Below are 18,418 nucleotides of genomic sequence, written 5' to 3'. Positions count from 1 at the left end.
AATACAAATGGATACACTCAGTATTTCCAGATGCAGACCTCTCTGCATTAAGCACAAGTTCCCTTAAGAGCACACAGGGACCACACTCAACCCGGGGTCTGGATTTCTCTCTATATATATATATATCTCCCTCCAGGTCCCCAATAAGACTCCCCATTGGTACAGCTTTAGGGTCAGGTCCTCAGCTGAGTGTCCAAGCCACGTCCTCCAGCACCCTCTCTGTAAACCCAGTGCTTCGTGTCCCTGCCCCAAGTAGCTGACACACACACACACACACACACACACACACACACACACACACACACACACACATGCGCACACGCACACACGCACACACACACACACACACACACACACACACACACACACACACACACACACACACACACACACAGTGAGATTTGATTCTTCACACAAAAACACACACCTGGGAAAGGCTGGCACAGATTTTCCTGCTCTGTCCCCTTCTGCCCAGAGTATAAGGCTGTTATCACTGCCAACAGACACTCCACAATCAGCCCTTATCAAAGGGTGTCCAATTATACTGTGTAATATTAATACTAATACAAAGAGTAGTAGTTCACTAAGACAGCCAGGCCTTCTGGAGTGATCCATACAGTGTCACCAAATAAATATAAACACTCTCACAGGTTACATACTTTCTACAGGGACCAGCTACAATAAAAGTTTTAAATATATTTAATAATAAATAATAAAAGAGCATGAAAATACTGAATACATATTCACAGTAAACCACAGAGTTCAAATCACTGGAGATATTGAAAACAACAGTGACGGACAGGGTCAGACAAATAAAGAAAAAAAAAGAAGTTATGTACTTCACCATAACGTTCCATCTGAGTAGTTCTACTTCATTTGTCTTTAACCTGTGGGATACCAAATCCGTATCGGATCTGAGCCGGCAACCTAACTAGCACCTGCTCCAAGCTCCTCCCCTTACCCATAATACACCTCCACTACCTTCCAACCTCCAGATCGAGTTTGCTGAATCTTATACTGATAACCCGACCTGAAAAAATACTTGCGACCTATAACTGCAGCCCGTAGGCTGTTCATATGCCAGGGTCTGGGGGAAAGAGGGAGGGATGGTTGAAGACAAATTAAGTAGAACTACTCAGATGGAACATTATGGTGAGTACATAACTTCTTTATCTGAAGTAGTTTACTTCATTTGGTCTTCAACCTGTGGGACAGAGTCCCCAAATACTATACTCCTGGGAGGTCCTCATGGGAGGATATTCCGGAGCACCGCAGAACCAAAGGATGCTCTCCTTCTGGAAGTTAAATCCAATTTGTAATGAGAAATAAATGTATGAAATGAGGACCAAGTAGCTGCCGAACAAATATCATCCAAAGAAACGCTAGACCAAAAAGTCGCAGATGTAGCCATTGATCTAGTGGAATGAGCTCTCACCTGACCCAGGAGAGACATGCCTCTGTCCTTATAGACCTGAAAGATGCATGAAGAAATCCATCTAGCAATAGTGACCCTGGATCCAGAAAAACATCTGTGAGACAGTTAACCAGTTTTCAGTCACAAAATCAAATCCAAAAAAAAAAAAAAGAAAACTGGAAACACTCTAAAACAACAAATGTTTAATCCAAGTTCAAGCTTGCAAGTAAACACTTTAACCTTCAAGGCTTCTTCAGGCAAAATAAATACTATCAATTAAACAACATAACTTAAATACATTTAGAAAAGTCACAAAACTCTAATTACACCTTCTGATGCAGCATATTTAACTAAGGCTTTAAAGTAAAACTGTCATTAAGACCAGGTGGTACAAACGCTCTCATTCTTAAAATCCATCCCATCTCTTCATTTTCAGTTAAAAGTTTTATATTCCCACCCTGCAATGGTCTATAAATTACTTTTAAAATCATAAACTTAAAACTATGTTGATCATCTTTCTCTATAATGTGTTTACTAAGAGCATTTGTTACTACTCTATGTATAATATCACTGAGATGACAGGCTATACGCTCTTTAAATTTTCTGTTTGTCATGCCCATATAAAAAGCATCACAGATTTCACACTTAGCTAAGTATATTAAATTGCTTGTGTTGCAATTCCCATATGCATGTAAAACAGACTATCTACCTGTCATTGGGATGTGTAATGGATTTCTCTGTGAACATATGCTTGCAGTAAACACAATTCCCACATCTAAATGTACCTTGTTTCGCATTTCCTACCATAACAAAATTCCTTGGGTTGCTCCTTATGGACAGTGGTCTCACCTTCAATAACCACATCGCCACAACAGTCAGGAAATCCTTCTATGTTGCTCACCTCATCACTAAGAGCTTTTCATCCAGAAAAAAGGAGGTCATTGTCCCACTGTACTCATCCCTCATTAGACTCATTATGGAATACAACGCCCCATTTGGTATGTACCTCTCAAGACATCTGCAACAACTGAAAATGCCACAGAAATACCTCACCAACAGAATCACAGGCCTAAAGCAGATGCCCTATGCTGACCGCCTTAAAAAACGCCAGCTATACTCTGTCGCATATCATCTACTCCGAGATGATCTCTGCTTAACATACAAGGCCATGTCAAACCCAGAGCTGTTGGACATGCTACACTTAAAGAAATCCCAATCCCTCAGAGCCACAAACTCCAGGGATCTAAATCTTGTCATCACAATAAACAAAACATGCTGGAGGGATAGGTTCCTGACCCAGAGACTCCCCAGACTCGAAAATAGACTGCCCATACATGTCAAGCAGAGTGCCTCTTTGGCCCTCTTCAAAAGGAACCTTGATGATTGGATGGGAGAAAGGAAATTCACCCCGGGGATCACGTCAGTCGCCCTGCTAGACAGGGGTCCAGGGAAGTAAATAGTGTGGGAAGAAATAGTCAGGGAATTGTTATGGCTAGACTTGTATAGGCCCTAGGGCCGATAGCCTAGTGCCAACCTATGAACCTATTATAACATAACACCTGTTTCAAAGTGTTCTTCCTTTTGTACCTGAAAGCTGGTGGTTCCCCTACTATTTCCTTTAATACCGGGATGCCCCTTAAAATTGACCAGTGTTGCCTAATAATATTTTTGGGTTTATATCAGATCATCAAAACGGCTCATTATCGAATGCAGTAACATCAAACTGCAAAACCCGAACCCTAACAATATTGAAACCTCAAAACAGCGAATATTTTTCCCAGGGAAAAAATTTGCTGTTCCGACAAACACACAGCACAAGCATGCGAAAAAGCAGCAATCCACACACATACACTTAAAAGCTACATCTAACCCTACACTACACTGCACATACACTACTATCTATCCACTTACCTTAACCCAGACCCTAACACTAAGGTACGTCACTATCGCACACTCACCTCACCCGCGCCCTAACCCTAACTCACTTAACCCGCCCCTAACCCCAAATTCTCACTATCGCACATTCACCTCATCCGCACCCTAACCCTAACTCACTTAACCTGCCCCTAACCCCAAATTCTGTCACTATCGTACACTCACCTCACCTGCACCCTAACCTTAACTCACTTAACCCACCCCTAACCCTAACGTCCGTCACAATCTAACACTTACCTGACCCGTACCCTAACCCTAACTCACTCAACCCGCGCGCTAACCCGAACGTCCTCACAATCACACACTTACCTTAACCCAACCCGTAACTTTCCACCGCATTGCTAAAAACAGTGAAGCCACAACAACGGCCAACCAAATTCTTTCCCTAGGAAAGAATTCGGTTTTGTGCAGCTTCGCTGTTTTCAGCGTTTGAGACATTAGGTTCGATATTAGATCATTCGAAATTCAGCCGCTTCGATGATCTTAATATAGACCCATATTTTTTACTGCTTCAGTGTTCCTGTTATAGGTAAGCATACACCTCATTTTATTTACTTGCGGTCCTGCTCTAACTCTATCCTGACTCAAACTACCAAAATAGGGCTGAAGCCCTTTACTTAGACTTTGCTGTTATATGCTCCTATTAGCAACACAGACTTCAGACTCTGGATAACCCCTATTTAAAGGTGTATGCTTACCTATAACAGGGACACTGAAGCAGTAAGAAATATTATTAGACAACAGTGGTCAATTTTAAGGGACGTCCCGGCATTAAAGGAAATAGTAGGGGATCCATCAGCTTTTGGGTACAAAAGGAAGAACACTTTGAAACAGATGTTATATTATAAGGAGCAACCCAAGGAACTTTTTTAAGGTAGGAAATGTGAAACAAGGTACATTTAAATGTGGGAATTGTGTTTACTGCAAGCATATGTTCACAGAGAAATCCATTACACATCCCATGACAGGTAGAGAGTTTGTTTTACATGCATATGGAAATTGCAACACAAGCAATTTAATATACTTAGCTAAGTGTGAAATCTGTGATGCTTTTTATGTGGGCATGACAAACAGGAAATATAAATAGCGTATAGCCTGTCATCTCAGTGATATTAGACATAAAGTAGTTACAAATGCCCTTAGTAAACACATTATAGAGAAAGGTGATCAACATAGTTTTAAGTTTATGATTTTAAAAGTAATTTATAGACCATTGCGGGGTGGGAATATAAAACTTTTAACTGAAAATGAAGAGATGAGATGGATTTTAAGAATGAGAGCGTTTGTACCACCTGGTCTTAATGACAGTTTTACTTTAAAGCCTTAGTTAAATATGCTGCATCAGAAGGTGTAATTAGAGTCATGTGACTTTTTAAAATGTATTTAATTAGAAGTTATGTACTTACCATAACGTTCCATCTGAGTAGGTGTATTCATTTGTCTGCAACCTGTGGGTATGGATCCGATATCGTATCCGAACCGGCATGGTTTATCCAGCTATGGATCCGAGCTCCTAGCTCCTCCCCTCACCCATAATGCCCTGCTCTCCCTACATGACCTCAGATCGAGTTTGCCCTGTATCAAATACCCTAATAAAGGGTAACACACTCTATGCAGGAAACTGACAAGGCCAGGGGGATAGGAGGGCGGGATGGTTGCAGACAAATGAATACACCCAGGGCCGGCCTTAGGCATAGGAGAACTAGGCGGCTGCCTAGGGCGCCGTATAGTCCAGCCTCAAAAGGGCGCCAGTTCAGAAGAACGAACTTGCTAATTTTTTTTTTTTTTTTTCGGATTCGGAGTTCTGCTGTGAACCGACTAGAAAGCCGAGATGTGTATAGTCTTTCCCCATCTGTTTGGTGTACATGTGTTGGATCTTTGCACTGGTGCTGGGAGTCGGGACAGCCGCAATGGAGTAGTTTTCGACTTTTTTCAGTGTCAAGCTCTAAAGTAAAAGTATACCGTTGGGTGAACCGTAACGCATTTTCAGATTTCACCGCTGGGCGCCCATAGACTGAGGTTAGGCATTGGCAATTGCGCCCTCCCCCCTAGACCCAGTTCAAGCACGAACATTTTTTTTTTTTTTTTAAATATCCTCCACAGTAGCACAGCCCCCACCCGGTCCCTAAGCCATGTTCTCACAGTCATTCCCTCCCTCTACATGACGTATAGGCTTGTGTGATGTGAGTGGCTGCTGTTATGGGGCATTATTCAAATCATCCTATCAGCGATGATTCTGCACCACTGACATCACGGCCACTGATCAATTGAGCGTATATAAACAGCTAACTCCCGCCTCTCGTTCCTTCCTTCATTGGCGTGCTAGAGAGGCGGGTGCAGCTATTGGCTATCGGACATCGCAGTTCTTGGAATCTGGACTTCAGCGTCATTTTGTTTGCCTGCTTCGTTCTTCTTCCACGTGGGCTACTACGGAGTTTGGAGTTTTAATTTCAACATCGGTGGCTAGGAGGTAAGTTAGGGATGGGTCCGGCCTGGGATTTATTTGTGATGTGTTGTGAACGAAGTATTTTTTTTTTTTTTTAGTCTATTTATTATTTTTGAATTTTGACTAGAATTTTAGCCTAGGCTTTCAGTTAATCCCTAGAGTCGGCCAGATTTTGTGTGTATGTACTTGGTGGGAAGTGAACTCCTCGTGTGTAAGGATCTTGTTTATTTTACATTTGTTGAGGTTGTGCAAGTGTGCTGCAAGGGAGAAGAGAGCGTCATTGCATTTAGTGGGATTTCCAAACAGAGCCCTATGTTTTCTATATGTTAGGGTTACTGGGAAGTCTGCGGTTTGTGGCGTGTCTGCAGATATCTACCTGTAACATGTAAACGCAATCTCCTCATCCTCCAGTTCGGTTTGTGCACCGCTCTTGAGTTATACCGACACACTTCACAAGGATCTCAGAGGCATTTCCGTTCATTAGCTATTATTAACAGGAATTCTGCAGGGCTTGTGCTTTCGGTTAAAATGTGGCAGTATAAACCGATATGCAGGATGTGTGCTAGTTTATTACTGATCTTACTAGTGTGCTTTACTCCCTTGCAATCGGTTCCTGCAAGTACAAGGACTTTATTAAGGAGAGCAGTACATCTAAGAGTTGCAGATAAGTACGATGTATGTTGTTTTAGCTACCGTTAATAGTAATATTAATTGTGATGAGATGAACTTTACTTAGAATGAGTGAGATTTTTAATACAAACCATCTTCTGAATCATTTGCAAGCATGATAATGACTGTGTATCTCTGTCTGCATTACTTCTTCTTATGGCAAGTTTTAATGAAACTGTGTCGACTTTTGCAGTGACGCTAACTAATTCAGAATAGGATATGCCAGAACTGTGGAGTACACTCATTCAGAATAGGAAATGTAAGAGCTGATGTTATAAAGAAACTAACAGGAATTTGTGCTACTTATTGGGAGACAAAGATCTAACTAACTTCCTATAGAAATATAATGTATAGGAAAAGACAATGGTTGCAGCAGAATAACACGAAAAATGTTAACTGTTTGTGGCCCAGCAAACATCTGGCTAATTATCCAGACTTTGCTTCAGCTGCATAAGGTGTCTGTATAATTCTGGTTAAAAGGTTTATGTGAAGTACACTCTGACCGCATCTGGTCCTTACTTGATTTTGCTACATGCTAGGACAGGCCAGTATGGCCATGGTAATGCAATATATGTACTACCAAAGCCGCCACAGCAAGGTATATCAGACAGGAAGTACCCGTCTCTGCTTCTGAGCATACACCCTTGCATGGTTATCCCCCCACCATAGCTATTGGTATGCTCTAGACACTTGAAACCAAGAAATTAAAAATAGGGATGTCTCTGAGAAGGAATTTACTCCAAGGAATATCCAAAATACATACCTCCCCAGATATATTAAAAATTTATGAGCATGCAACCCTTAGCAGCAGTTTAAGAATGACAGAAATGAGACAGGTCTGTGTCTGCTTTACTTTTAGACACTTCAGCATATGAACAGTGAAGTGTTCTGTGGTGAGGGTAGGTGTATAATGTCTATGCTGGTGGGCTAGTTTTGCTTTGCTGTGGGATTAGTGAGCAGGCACTATGGTATACTGCGCAGTGGGTAAGTGTCTGTGTGTGGCTTTCAAAGGCCTTTTTTATTTGGGCTTTATTCTGGCTTGTGCAGTTTGTGGTTACTTGTTTTGTTTATATTTCACCCCCAGGAGGCAAGCATATATGGGCCATACAATATGGCTTTGCTTTTCGTTGCAGTGGTTACGTAGAATTTTGTTTCTTTCTTTTTTTTTTTTTTTTTGAAATGCATGATAAATACTAATCGTTTTCTAACCTGAGGACTGAAGCTAAAATTGGTCGCTATTATACATTATTCGCTTGGGGAATATCTAAGTGGTTTTATTACTGTATTATTACTTTTATTACTGTAATGCCTGATATTGTTCAGTGGTTGTTTCTCCTTTGCTTTTAAATTCCACGTTACAAAAAATTACAGTTAAACTAAACTTGCTGTAACAATAGATGCTAGAATGGTCACTGCTGGGTCTGCTGCCATATTTATATTATGTCTGGCAAAATATACAACAACCTGCCAGATTCAAAACCTTCAGGGCACCTTCCTCACACTGCTGACAGTCGCAGATACGTCCTGTGGTGGACATGTGTTGGGCCCACAACTGATTTATGAAAACATTATTGTAAAATGTAAATGCTTAGATGCTGTAAAGTTGTTTTTTTTAGATAACTTTGGGCAAAAGCCATATATGTGTCTTGTTTTGGACATAATTGAACTTTAAAGTTCCAATGGTTAAGGGAGGCATTCTGAAGTCTGACATGACATATTTTCAATATCTAGTCGGGAGCCCGGATAATCTTGGTGTAATATTTTGTGGACATCAGTATTATTAACACAAGAAATAAAGTAGTGTGATATTGCCGCTTGTATACAGTAAACTATTTATTCCCAATCCACTGGTTCTTGAGTTTGTTCTCTACCTCTGCAGCTGATGGTATGTTTTGTTTACTGCTGTAAGGGGTGTGGTGCTTAGCCTACTTTCCTGTTAAACAGGAAGAAATGTGTTTGCTTGCTGATTTCATTGTGGGAGGCTTTTGGCAGAGTAGAAGTTGGGACAATTTGTTCAAGTTTCTAATGTGAAGGGGAAACACGTACAAAATAGCTGGCAATCAGAGTACTTTTGGAAAGGCATTGAAGCCATAAGTGTTTGGCTAATTTTATTGATCTAACCAGCACATCACTCTGGAAGTTTTTTTTAATTTATTTATTTTTTTTGGGGGGGGGGGGTTTGAATTGTAGATCTTTTGTGAAACCCAGTATTAGAAGTGGGTAAAGGAGGGACGTGAGACTAAAGTTTCACAGTTTTAATTCGAAAATTCTTGGAAAACTTGTATTGAGACATAAAATGTTTTTTTTGCAGTCTGTTAATTTGATGTCTTTTTAGCTCCAGAAAACCTTAAACAGATAGTCAAACCATCTTCACTAATGGAATACTGGCAGTCTCTTTTTAGAGGACAACAAAACTACTTTAATTAGGAAATGATTGGATAATATTGTGCTACTTTAGAATTTCAGTCAAATATCAGAATGAAGTGCAGAAATAATGCATTGTTTGAAAAGCAGCATCTGGGGTGCAGGTAGTGGTATTGGAGTTGTGTGCAGGTAATTCTTAGGGGAGCCAGTACATACATCTGGGGATGTTTTACACTCTTCACTATTATAATCAAAATTACAAAAAAGTTTTAGTTGCACTGCTACACTTCGTTTTGGGGGAGCAGTCTCCTACCACTGAGATGCTTTTCTTGTTGAAGCAGTCTGTTTACACTGCCTTTCTTCCCATGTAGCTTGTGTGCTATCTACTTTTGATTGTAGCTCCTAGTTTAGCGGGGTGGCCATGGTCGTCTTGCACGGAAATGTAAACTTTTGGAATAACTCTTGACTTCATTCAGTAAACGTTAACGTTTGTTGAAGCATTTGCTGCAGTCTTAAGTATACTGATTCATTGAGTGTAGGACTTTTTTTTTTTTTTTTTGTTGGTCTAAAACATGGGAGGTTATAGTTGTCTTTGCTAGGGGAAGAGACACCATGCCTGAGCAGTAAATCAAATTACTGCATGTTCCTTTTTGGTGCGTCAATCTCTAGCACACAAATACCTACTATTTGTAGATGAGCTGTAGTTACATTTTGAGTAATAGAGGGTTGGAGTATTGCACCAACCCCCCCCCCCCCAAAGTATTCTTTGTGGATATATAGTACTGTTGGCTTATACAAAGGAAAGTTGTGTTTTCTTCCGTCAGGCTTGGCTGCTAGCATTGTCGCCTCACAGTAAGATGCTGTCCGGTTCGATTCTCAGCTAGACCGTCTTGTGTGGAGACGTGCATGAATAGGCGTACCTTTGTGCATCAGGGCTGGCAACTCAGCATGTAAAAATCTACTGCCAATCATTAGAGGACCGTAGTTCCACTGTGGCGACCCATAACCAGGAAAAAGCCGAAAGACACAACACTTTAGTAAGATTGCTAATATAATCTTATGGGTAGCATTCCTGGTCATTTTACCACATAAATGACATTGTTCCTGCAGCTCATTATATTAAAGAAATAGAACATAGTTCACACCAAATCAATCTAACATCTATCTTATTTGTAAAGCGTGATATTTGTTTTAGCTTGCTAGCAAGTTTGTTTATGATAGATGTTTGGGATTGTGAGGACAGTTGGTTATAAGAATTCAAGCTGAGCCTGGTTGCACATGAAGTGAGTGTCTGTTTGTAGTCCTTATAAATTATGCAACAAAATGATAAATTGGTACATCTACTGGTCGCCACATTTAGCCTAATACAGCTACTGATCTCCTTTCCATTCCAGCTCTACAAAAGTGCCGAGCTGTTTTATTAGCCTCTGCTGTCCTTGCTTCCACACTTGTGCCATTAATGATTCCATTTCTTAGGCTTCCTTAAAAACTTGATGGCTGCTATACTGAATCAAGAATTGAAGCTGGGATGTCTTTTAACAAGCATTGTGATAAAAAAACAGAATTGTGAGTGTGTGGTACTGAGATTTGGTTGAAGAGAATGAAGAAAGACTTCAGCCCGAAGTTTCACTGGGGTGTTGGAGGGGTTTGCCTCATTGGTTCAAGATTGATGTAATGTGGCTATATGTGGGAGTGGGGGCATATTGCAATGACATCAGTGACCTTAATGTTAAGGGAGAAGGTCTACATGGTTTAGAGGAGTGGTAAATGACTGGAAGGACTTTTTATTTTACAGAAGAAAACCAGAAGTGTTCTAGTTCAGAATGATAACTCCATGGATAGGCTGCGCAGCCAAGTGCTCTGGATTATGTGTAATGCATGTGTTTGTGAAATGTGAATGAAGCAGAGGCATTTTTCTAGTGTGTGATTTAAAGTAGGGGCCAGGGAAGCACTTAATTGTGTGATTGAAATGAAGCAGGGAAGCATTTTGCAATTGTGTGAAAGAAGCAGGGAAGCACTTTGTAATTGTTAGTTGGTGTGTCTCTCTGGGTTATGTTTGCAGGTGTTTTGGCATGTTCTCAGTCTGTGCAGGTAATTTGGTTTATGACCATTCATGACTTGCTGCTGGTACACTTTAGCTGTTTAAGTAACCAGGGTGTTTCATTCAGTCTGGCCATTTTCTTTGCTCATTTTTCATAAGTAAGATATAAAAGTGACTGTATTTTTCAGTAGAAATGTCACATGATTTATCTAGATTTCAGAGTATATAACCATTTTCTTTACGACTAAGGTGCTTGTTTGCTGTGTGTTGGTTGGGATGATTCTGCTGTCTAGTGTACACTATTCAGCTGTGATTTTTCCTTTTGAAAATGTCTAGGACAGTTCAGTGTAGTTACCTGCAAAGGTATTTGGTGGTAGGTTTTGTATCGCATGCTGCTGAAGTTCAAAATACCTATATTAAAACATGTAGGAAGAAATAACTGAATTTACTTGGCATGCTTGCCATAGCAGTGTATGAGTGGGACTGATGGAGACGCTATGTATAATAGCAGGGAACTTTGTAAACCTGGTGTGGGTTTATTTCTACTGCTTCAGTGTGACTTTCTAACAATACATCAAACATGTGAATTTTCTTTACTGTTTTTGGTACACTGTCGCACCAAAATAATTTGAATGTCGAATGGTAATATGGTTTAACATAGTAATTCATGTTCTGGTTTATATATAAATATTTTGTAGTACTAGTAAAAGAAGCAAGTGTGGCTGTCTTATAGGTCCTTCCATCTAAGGAACAGACTGCTGTGCTATAACATATCAAGGAGATGTTGTACTGGCAGTAACAGTCATATTATAGGGAGGTTCTGCAGTGGAGTTGTAGAAGTGACTTCGGATCGTCTGTGTGGTGGTGCATCAATGGTGTTGACTTATTTCTCTTTTTTGTGCCATACAGTATGTTTACACTAATGTTTCGTCCTTCATAGATATTTGGGAAACTGGTTACCTTGAACGTGATAGGAACCTACTGTTGAAATATTCGGAAGCTTCAAGTGCTCCAATGAATACCGCATCCTCTGCAATGAATACCGCATCCTCTGCAATGAATACCGCATCCTCTGCAATGAATACTGCCTCCTCTGCATCTGTGAATCGGTAAAGAGTTTCATGACAACTGAATAGCATTCCTGATGCCTTACATTGTAGGCACGATCTGTGTGGACAGTAAATCAGATGAAAATTGAGCCACAACATCACTTTATGAACCAGTACAGTAATAGCATTCAAAATGTTTACAAGTAAATGGATAGGATGAGATGGGAGGGTAATTGTGCTCAATGTAAGCAAGCTCTAGTTCCAGATGACTGATTCTTGTATTTGAATTGGCTGTTTAGTGCCAGTAATTGAGAAGCCTATAAAAATTCTGCTGTTTTCTAATTTTGTATAGTATAAAGTTGGCTCTAATACATGTACTAACAACCATTTGTAGTTGCAAGGCCTACTTGGGTGAATTGCAAGACTTGGGTGGGTAGGCAGCTCTAAGAATTGAGGGAGTTTATGAACACTGCAACTTCCATTCCTAACATCTGAATTTCCAAATTTTATTTTTAACAGACAGCCTGGAAAAGGTCCAAAGAAGCTTTCTGGTGCAGCAAATAGAAAAAGAAAGGCTTAGAGAGAATTGCAAGTGGCTAGTTTACGTGCTTCAATGATGCGATTTATGCAGTCTAGTCATACATTAGACAGTGAGCTGCAAGACAGGGACAGTGAAATGCTTCAAGAGGCAGATTTCTCTGAGGTGCCAAGCAGTCCTTCCAGACCAGGTGAAAGTGACAGTTCCTGCCAAAGTCCCAGCAATGCTTGCTGTATGGTAGATGTTGAGGTGCCAAGCAGTCCTTCCAGACCAGGTGAAAGTGACAGTTCCTGCCAAAGTCCCAGCGATGCTTGCTGTATGGTAGATGTTGAGAATACTGGTACTGGATGTACAGATAATGAATCTGAGTCACAGGTGTGTGATAATGGCTCTGACCTTGCAGTTGGTAATGCTGAGTGTGTCAGAGAGTGTGGAGCCGAGTCGGTGTCTGGGGCATCCATTGACTCTATTCCTGTGTGGTCAGAGCTAGGAGCAAGTCCTGTATCTGACCAAGTAGTAGATATATGTGAGGAGGAAAATAAGGAAGTAGCTCCAGTAACATGCAGGGAAGTCGATAGTGACCCTGGTAAATGGCCAGATCCCATGGATGATAAAGTTCGCTGTCTGTTAAGTGCTGAAGGGCCTGTTCAGATAATGAATCACACTTTTCCCTATGATGATCACCATAGAAGATTTAATCCTATCTTCTATACAAAAAGACTTACAAATGGTGAGACAGTCAGAAGGTCTTGGTTGGTGTATTCTGAAAGTAGTGACTTAGTATTTTGTTTTTGCAAACTCTTCAGCAGTACTCATTTAGTTGCCCTGTCTAGTACAGGAACATGTGACTGGAAAAATTTGGGCCAAAAGCTTGTAGAACACGAGCGGTCAGTTAAACATAAAGAAGCTGCTGCTAAGTGGAGTGACTTGCACTTGAGGCTTAAGAATAGCTCCACCATTGATCACCACCGTGAGAACATGATTAAGTCTGAGAGAAAATACTGGAGAAACGTTTTGGAAAGACTTCTTGCAATCTGTCAGTACTTGTCCCAACATAACTTGGCATTTAGGGGTAGTGAGGATCGACTCTTTACAAGTGGTAATGGCAACTTCCTTGGGTTAGTGCAGCTGTTGGGCAAGTTTGATCCAGTAATACAAGAGCATCTTCGTTGGATCAGTAATGCCGAGATCCATGATCACTACTCTGGGAAAACCATTCAGAACGAGTTGATAATGTTAATATCGAAGTCTGTCAGAGACTCTATTTTGCAAAAGATAACAAATGCAAAGTACTACTCTATTATATTGGATTGCACTCCTGACTGCAGCCATCAGGAACAGATGTCACTGACTGTCCGTATTGCTGAATGCAATGAAAGTGTGGAAGTTAAGGAGTACTTCTTGTCCTTCCTCCAGGTTACTGAGACTACTGGGGGTTTTCTGACAGACATTGTGTTAAATGAACTCAAAAGTTTGGGAGTTCCCCTCGAAAACTGCAGAGGCCAGGGTTATGACAATGGCTCTAATATGAAGGGGAAACATTCTGGTGTTCAGGCAAGAATCTTGGCCTTAAATCCACGTGCATTTTTTGTACCCTGTGGCTGTTATAATCTCAATCTGGTAATTGGTGATGCTGCAAAGTCTTCTATAGATGCTGTTTCATTCTTTGGTAATCTGCAACAAATGTATACTCTGTTTACATCCTCTACTCAAAGGTACAAAATATTTTGGGATAATGTGTCTGGTCTAACTGTAAAGCCACTGTGTGAGACCAGGTGGGAGTGTAGGGTAGAAAGTGTGAAAGCAGTGAGATATCAAGTGGGTGCAGTTTATGATGCCTTAGTTTCAGTGGCGGAAGTTACAAAAGGGAAGGATCCTAAGGCATATTCAGAAGCAGCATCCCTGAGCAGTACAATGAAAAGTGCTAAGTTTTTAATAGCACTGGTAGTCTGGTATGATGTATTAGTAAGGGTTGGACAAGTCAGTAAACTTTTACAAAGCTCATCCATGCAGATTGCTCAAGCAGTTCTTCTGCTTGAAGAACTGAAAAGGTTTTAACAGAATACAGGGCCACAGGGTGCGAAAAGGCAAAAGTGACTGCTACTGAGCTAGCTGAAGAACTGGAGGTAGAACTCAAGTTTCCTGGTGCAGATGAGGTGAGACCCAGGAAAAGAGGAAGCTTTTGGTTATGAAGGTGATGATGAGTGTCTAACTAGTCCTGAACAGAATTTTAAAATCAACTTTTTCAACTCTCTTGTTGATGTTGCACTGTCATCTGTGCAGGACAGGTTCACTCAACTTGCAGCTCATAGTGCTACTTTTGGCTTCCTCTACAACATACAAGACCTCTGTAATGTTTCTGATGATGAGCTATTGCAGCTCTGTAAAGACTTGCAGAATCTTTTAACGCACAATGACTCTGCTGATATCGATGCAGTAGAGCTGTATGAGGAATTGAAAACCCTTTGCCACATTATGCCAAAGGGATTATCAGCACTGGATGTCCTTAATGTAATGAAAAGCGTGGGTTAGTGGAGATATTCCCACAGGTAGTGGTAGCTCTACGCATTTTGTTGACTTTGCCAGTGACAGTTGCACCTGGGGAGAGAAGCTTTTCAAAACTCAAACTAATTAAAACATACTTAAGAAGTACTATGCTACAGGATAGACTTGTGGGCTTGGCTATGATTTCTATTAATAATGAAATATCTTGCCAGATAGACTCTGCTGATATAATTGATAGATTTGCTCAGTGCAAGGCAAGAAAAGTGCGGTTTTAGAAAGTGGTTATGTATGAATCTAACAATGTGCAAATTTTGTATGACTTTACAACAGTTGTAAGCAGAAGGCACAGTAGTTCTGTAGTATGCGAGTTCCTGTAGGGAAGCACTACAGTAGAGTTGGCAGGTAAGCACCAAGTATGGCCAGCTATGCACTTCTATATTGTAACATACCTGAATGGGTATAGCGAAGCCAACTGCACATGTTCTTGCATGTGTACTGAAGGTATAGTTGCCTACTGCCAATAGGATCATTGCCAGTCTTTGATCAATTATCTGACTGGTACAGTATATTTAACATTGTGAAAACAAGCCTACTGATTTTAAGTGACTCAAGTAGAAATGACAGTCTGAACAAGTGTAACATTTCACTGAAACATTGCATCTAGAAATGTCAGATTGTCTGTATTGCTAAATGCAATGAAACTGTGGAAGGAAATGTGTACTTTTCTCCTTCCTCCAGGCTACTGAGACTGCTGCTGGCTTTCTCAGTGACATTGTGGTAAATGAACTGAAGTTGGAGTTCCACAAAACTGCAGTGGCCAGGGTTATGACAATGGCTGTTAACATGAAAGGAAACTGTTCAGGCAAGAATTTTCTTTACATCCACATGCATTTCTTGCACCCTCTGGCTGTCACACAATCACAATCTAGTAATTGCTGATGCAAACTAACTTTTCAGTAGATGCTGTTTCATTCTTTGGTAATCTGCAATGAATGTACACTGTTTACATTCTAACTCTAGTACAAACTATTTTGGCATGTGTTGGGTCTAACTGTAAAGCCACTTGGACCAGGTTGAAGTGTAAGGAGAAAGTGTCAAAGCAGTGTGATTTGAAGTGGGTGCACTTTGCAATGCCTTGGTTTCAGTGGCAAAACTTACAAAAGGCAAGGATCCTAAGGCATTTCTGAAGCAGCATTGCTGAGCAGTACAATAAGTGTTAGTCAACTTTTAACACTCTTGTTGTTGCACTGTCATTTGAGAAGGACTGGTTCACTCCGCTTACAGCTCACAGTGCTACTTTTGGCTTCCTCAACACACAGGAACTCTTGGTAGTTACTGAAAATATTTCAATTGTCTGTTATCCCACTTTGCATTTGCTGATTGATGCAGTACAGCTGTATGAGGAATTAAACACTGATAATCCCTTTGGAGTAATGTCAGTGCTTGATTTCCTTAATGTAATCGTGTATTTGTCTCTTACTAGAGGTAGCGCTGCATTTTGTTGACACTGCATGTGACAGTTGCATCTGGGGAGTGAAGTTTCTCCAAACAAGTACTATGTTACAAGGTAAACCTGTGGGATTGGCTATGATCTGAATTAATAACTGCTCTTGCCAGATGTTATATGCTGATATAACTGATTACAAGGCATGAAAAGTGCAGCTTTTGTAAGTAGCTAGGTAGAGACTGAACAGTGTGCAAAGTATGTATGATTTCACATCTTATGTACTCTATAGTCTGATCCTACAGCGGAAGGCATAATACTTTTCAATGCCAGAGTTCCTGTAGGGCAGCAGCACAAAGTACTGTCAACTAGGCACTATTCTGTACTATAACTGGCTTACTTGAATTGCTAGGACAAAGTTGAACCCTATTCTTCTGTCTGCTAATGTTTCTGCATGCATAATGGAAGGTGTGGTTGCATAATGGAAGTAGGGTCATTGCCAGTCTATCTGCCAGTTGCAGTATACAGTGAACTGTGCCAACTGAACACTAGTTGCCTCATGCAGACATGACAATACAAGTGTAACATGTCACATGAAACTGTCTGTTTTGTGAATGCAATGAAACTGGAAGGAAAGGGGTACTTTTTGTCCTTCCATGTTACTGGGACTACTGGTGGATTTCTCACTGACCATGTTAAATGAACTTAAGTTTGGGAATTCCACTAGAGAACTGCAGAGGCCAGGGTTATGACATATTGGCTCGAAATATGAAAGGAAACATTCTGGTGTTGCAGGAATCTTGTCTTTAAATCCACATGCATTTTTTCTACCATCGGGCTGTCACAGTCTCAATCTTGTAAAAAGTGATGCTGCAAAGTCTTCAGTAGATGTTTCATTCTTTGGTAATCTGCAACGAATGTACACTTTTCAGAGGTACAAAATATTTTGTGATGTGTCAGGTCTATCTGTAAAGCCACTTTGTGAGACCAGGTGGAAGTGTAGGGTAGAAAGTGTCAAAGTGGGTGCACTTTCCAATGCCGTGATGTTGTCAGGTCTATCTGTAAAGCCACTTTGTGAGACCAGGTGGAAGTGTAGGGTAGAAAGTGTCAAGCACCCTAAAGTGGGTGCACTTTCCAATGCCTTGGTTTCAGTGGCAGAACTTACAAAAGATCCTAATGCATATCTGAAGCAGCATGGCTAGTACAAGTGCTAAGTTTTTAATAGCACTGGTGGTCTGGTATGATGCATTAGTGAAGGTTGGAAAAGTCAGTAAACATTTGCAAAGCTCTTCATGCAAATTGATCAAGCAGTGGTTCTGCTTGATGAACTGAAAAGTGTTTTAACACAATACAGGGCCACAAGGTACAAAATGGCAAAAGTAACTACTACTGAGCTAGCAGAAGAACTGGAGGTAGAATTCCAGTTTCCTGGTGCAGATGAGGTGAGACCCAGGAAAGCGGAGGCTTTTATCAACCAAATGACTTAGTCCTGAACAGAATAAAGTCAACTCAACACTCATGTTGATGCAGTCATCTGTGAAGGACGGGTTCACTCAATGTCCAGCTCAGTGCTACTTTTGGCTTCTCTACAACATACAAGAACTCTTGGTAGTTACTGAACATATTTCAATTCTGTCTGTTAACCCAGTTGGAATCTGCTGATATTGATGTAGTACAGCTGTATGAGGAATTAAACACTTTATCACATTACTCCAAAGGGATTCAGTGCTGGATGTCAATGTAATGCAGCGCGTATTACTTGAGATATTCCCATAGGTAGTGGTAGCTCTGCACATTTTGTTGACACTGCTAATGACAGTTGCATCTGGTGAGAGAAGCTTCTCCAAACTACAACTAACATATTTAAGTACTATGTGACAAGATAGACTTGTGGCCTTGGCTATGATCTCAATGAATGAGGTATCTTGCCAGATAGACTATGGTGATATAATTGATTTGCTCAGTGCACGATAAGTGCAGCTTTAGTAAGTAGCTAGGTAGGTAATGAATGGT

This window comes from Protopterus annectens, chromosome 1.part1, assembly GCF_019279795.1.
Source record: "Protopterus annectens isolate FY-2018-M chromosome 1.part1, PAN1.0, whole genome shotgun sequence".
NCBI classification, from domain to species: Eukaryota; Metazoa; Chordata; order Ceratodontiformes; family Protopteridae; genus Protopterus; species Protopterus annectens.
This window is presented reverse-complemented; position numbering follows the sequence as displayed.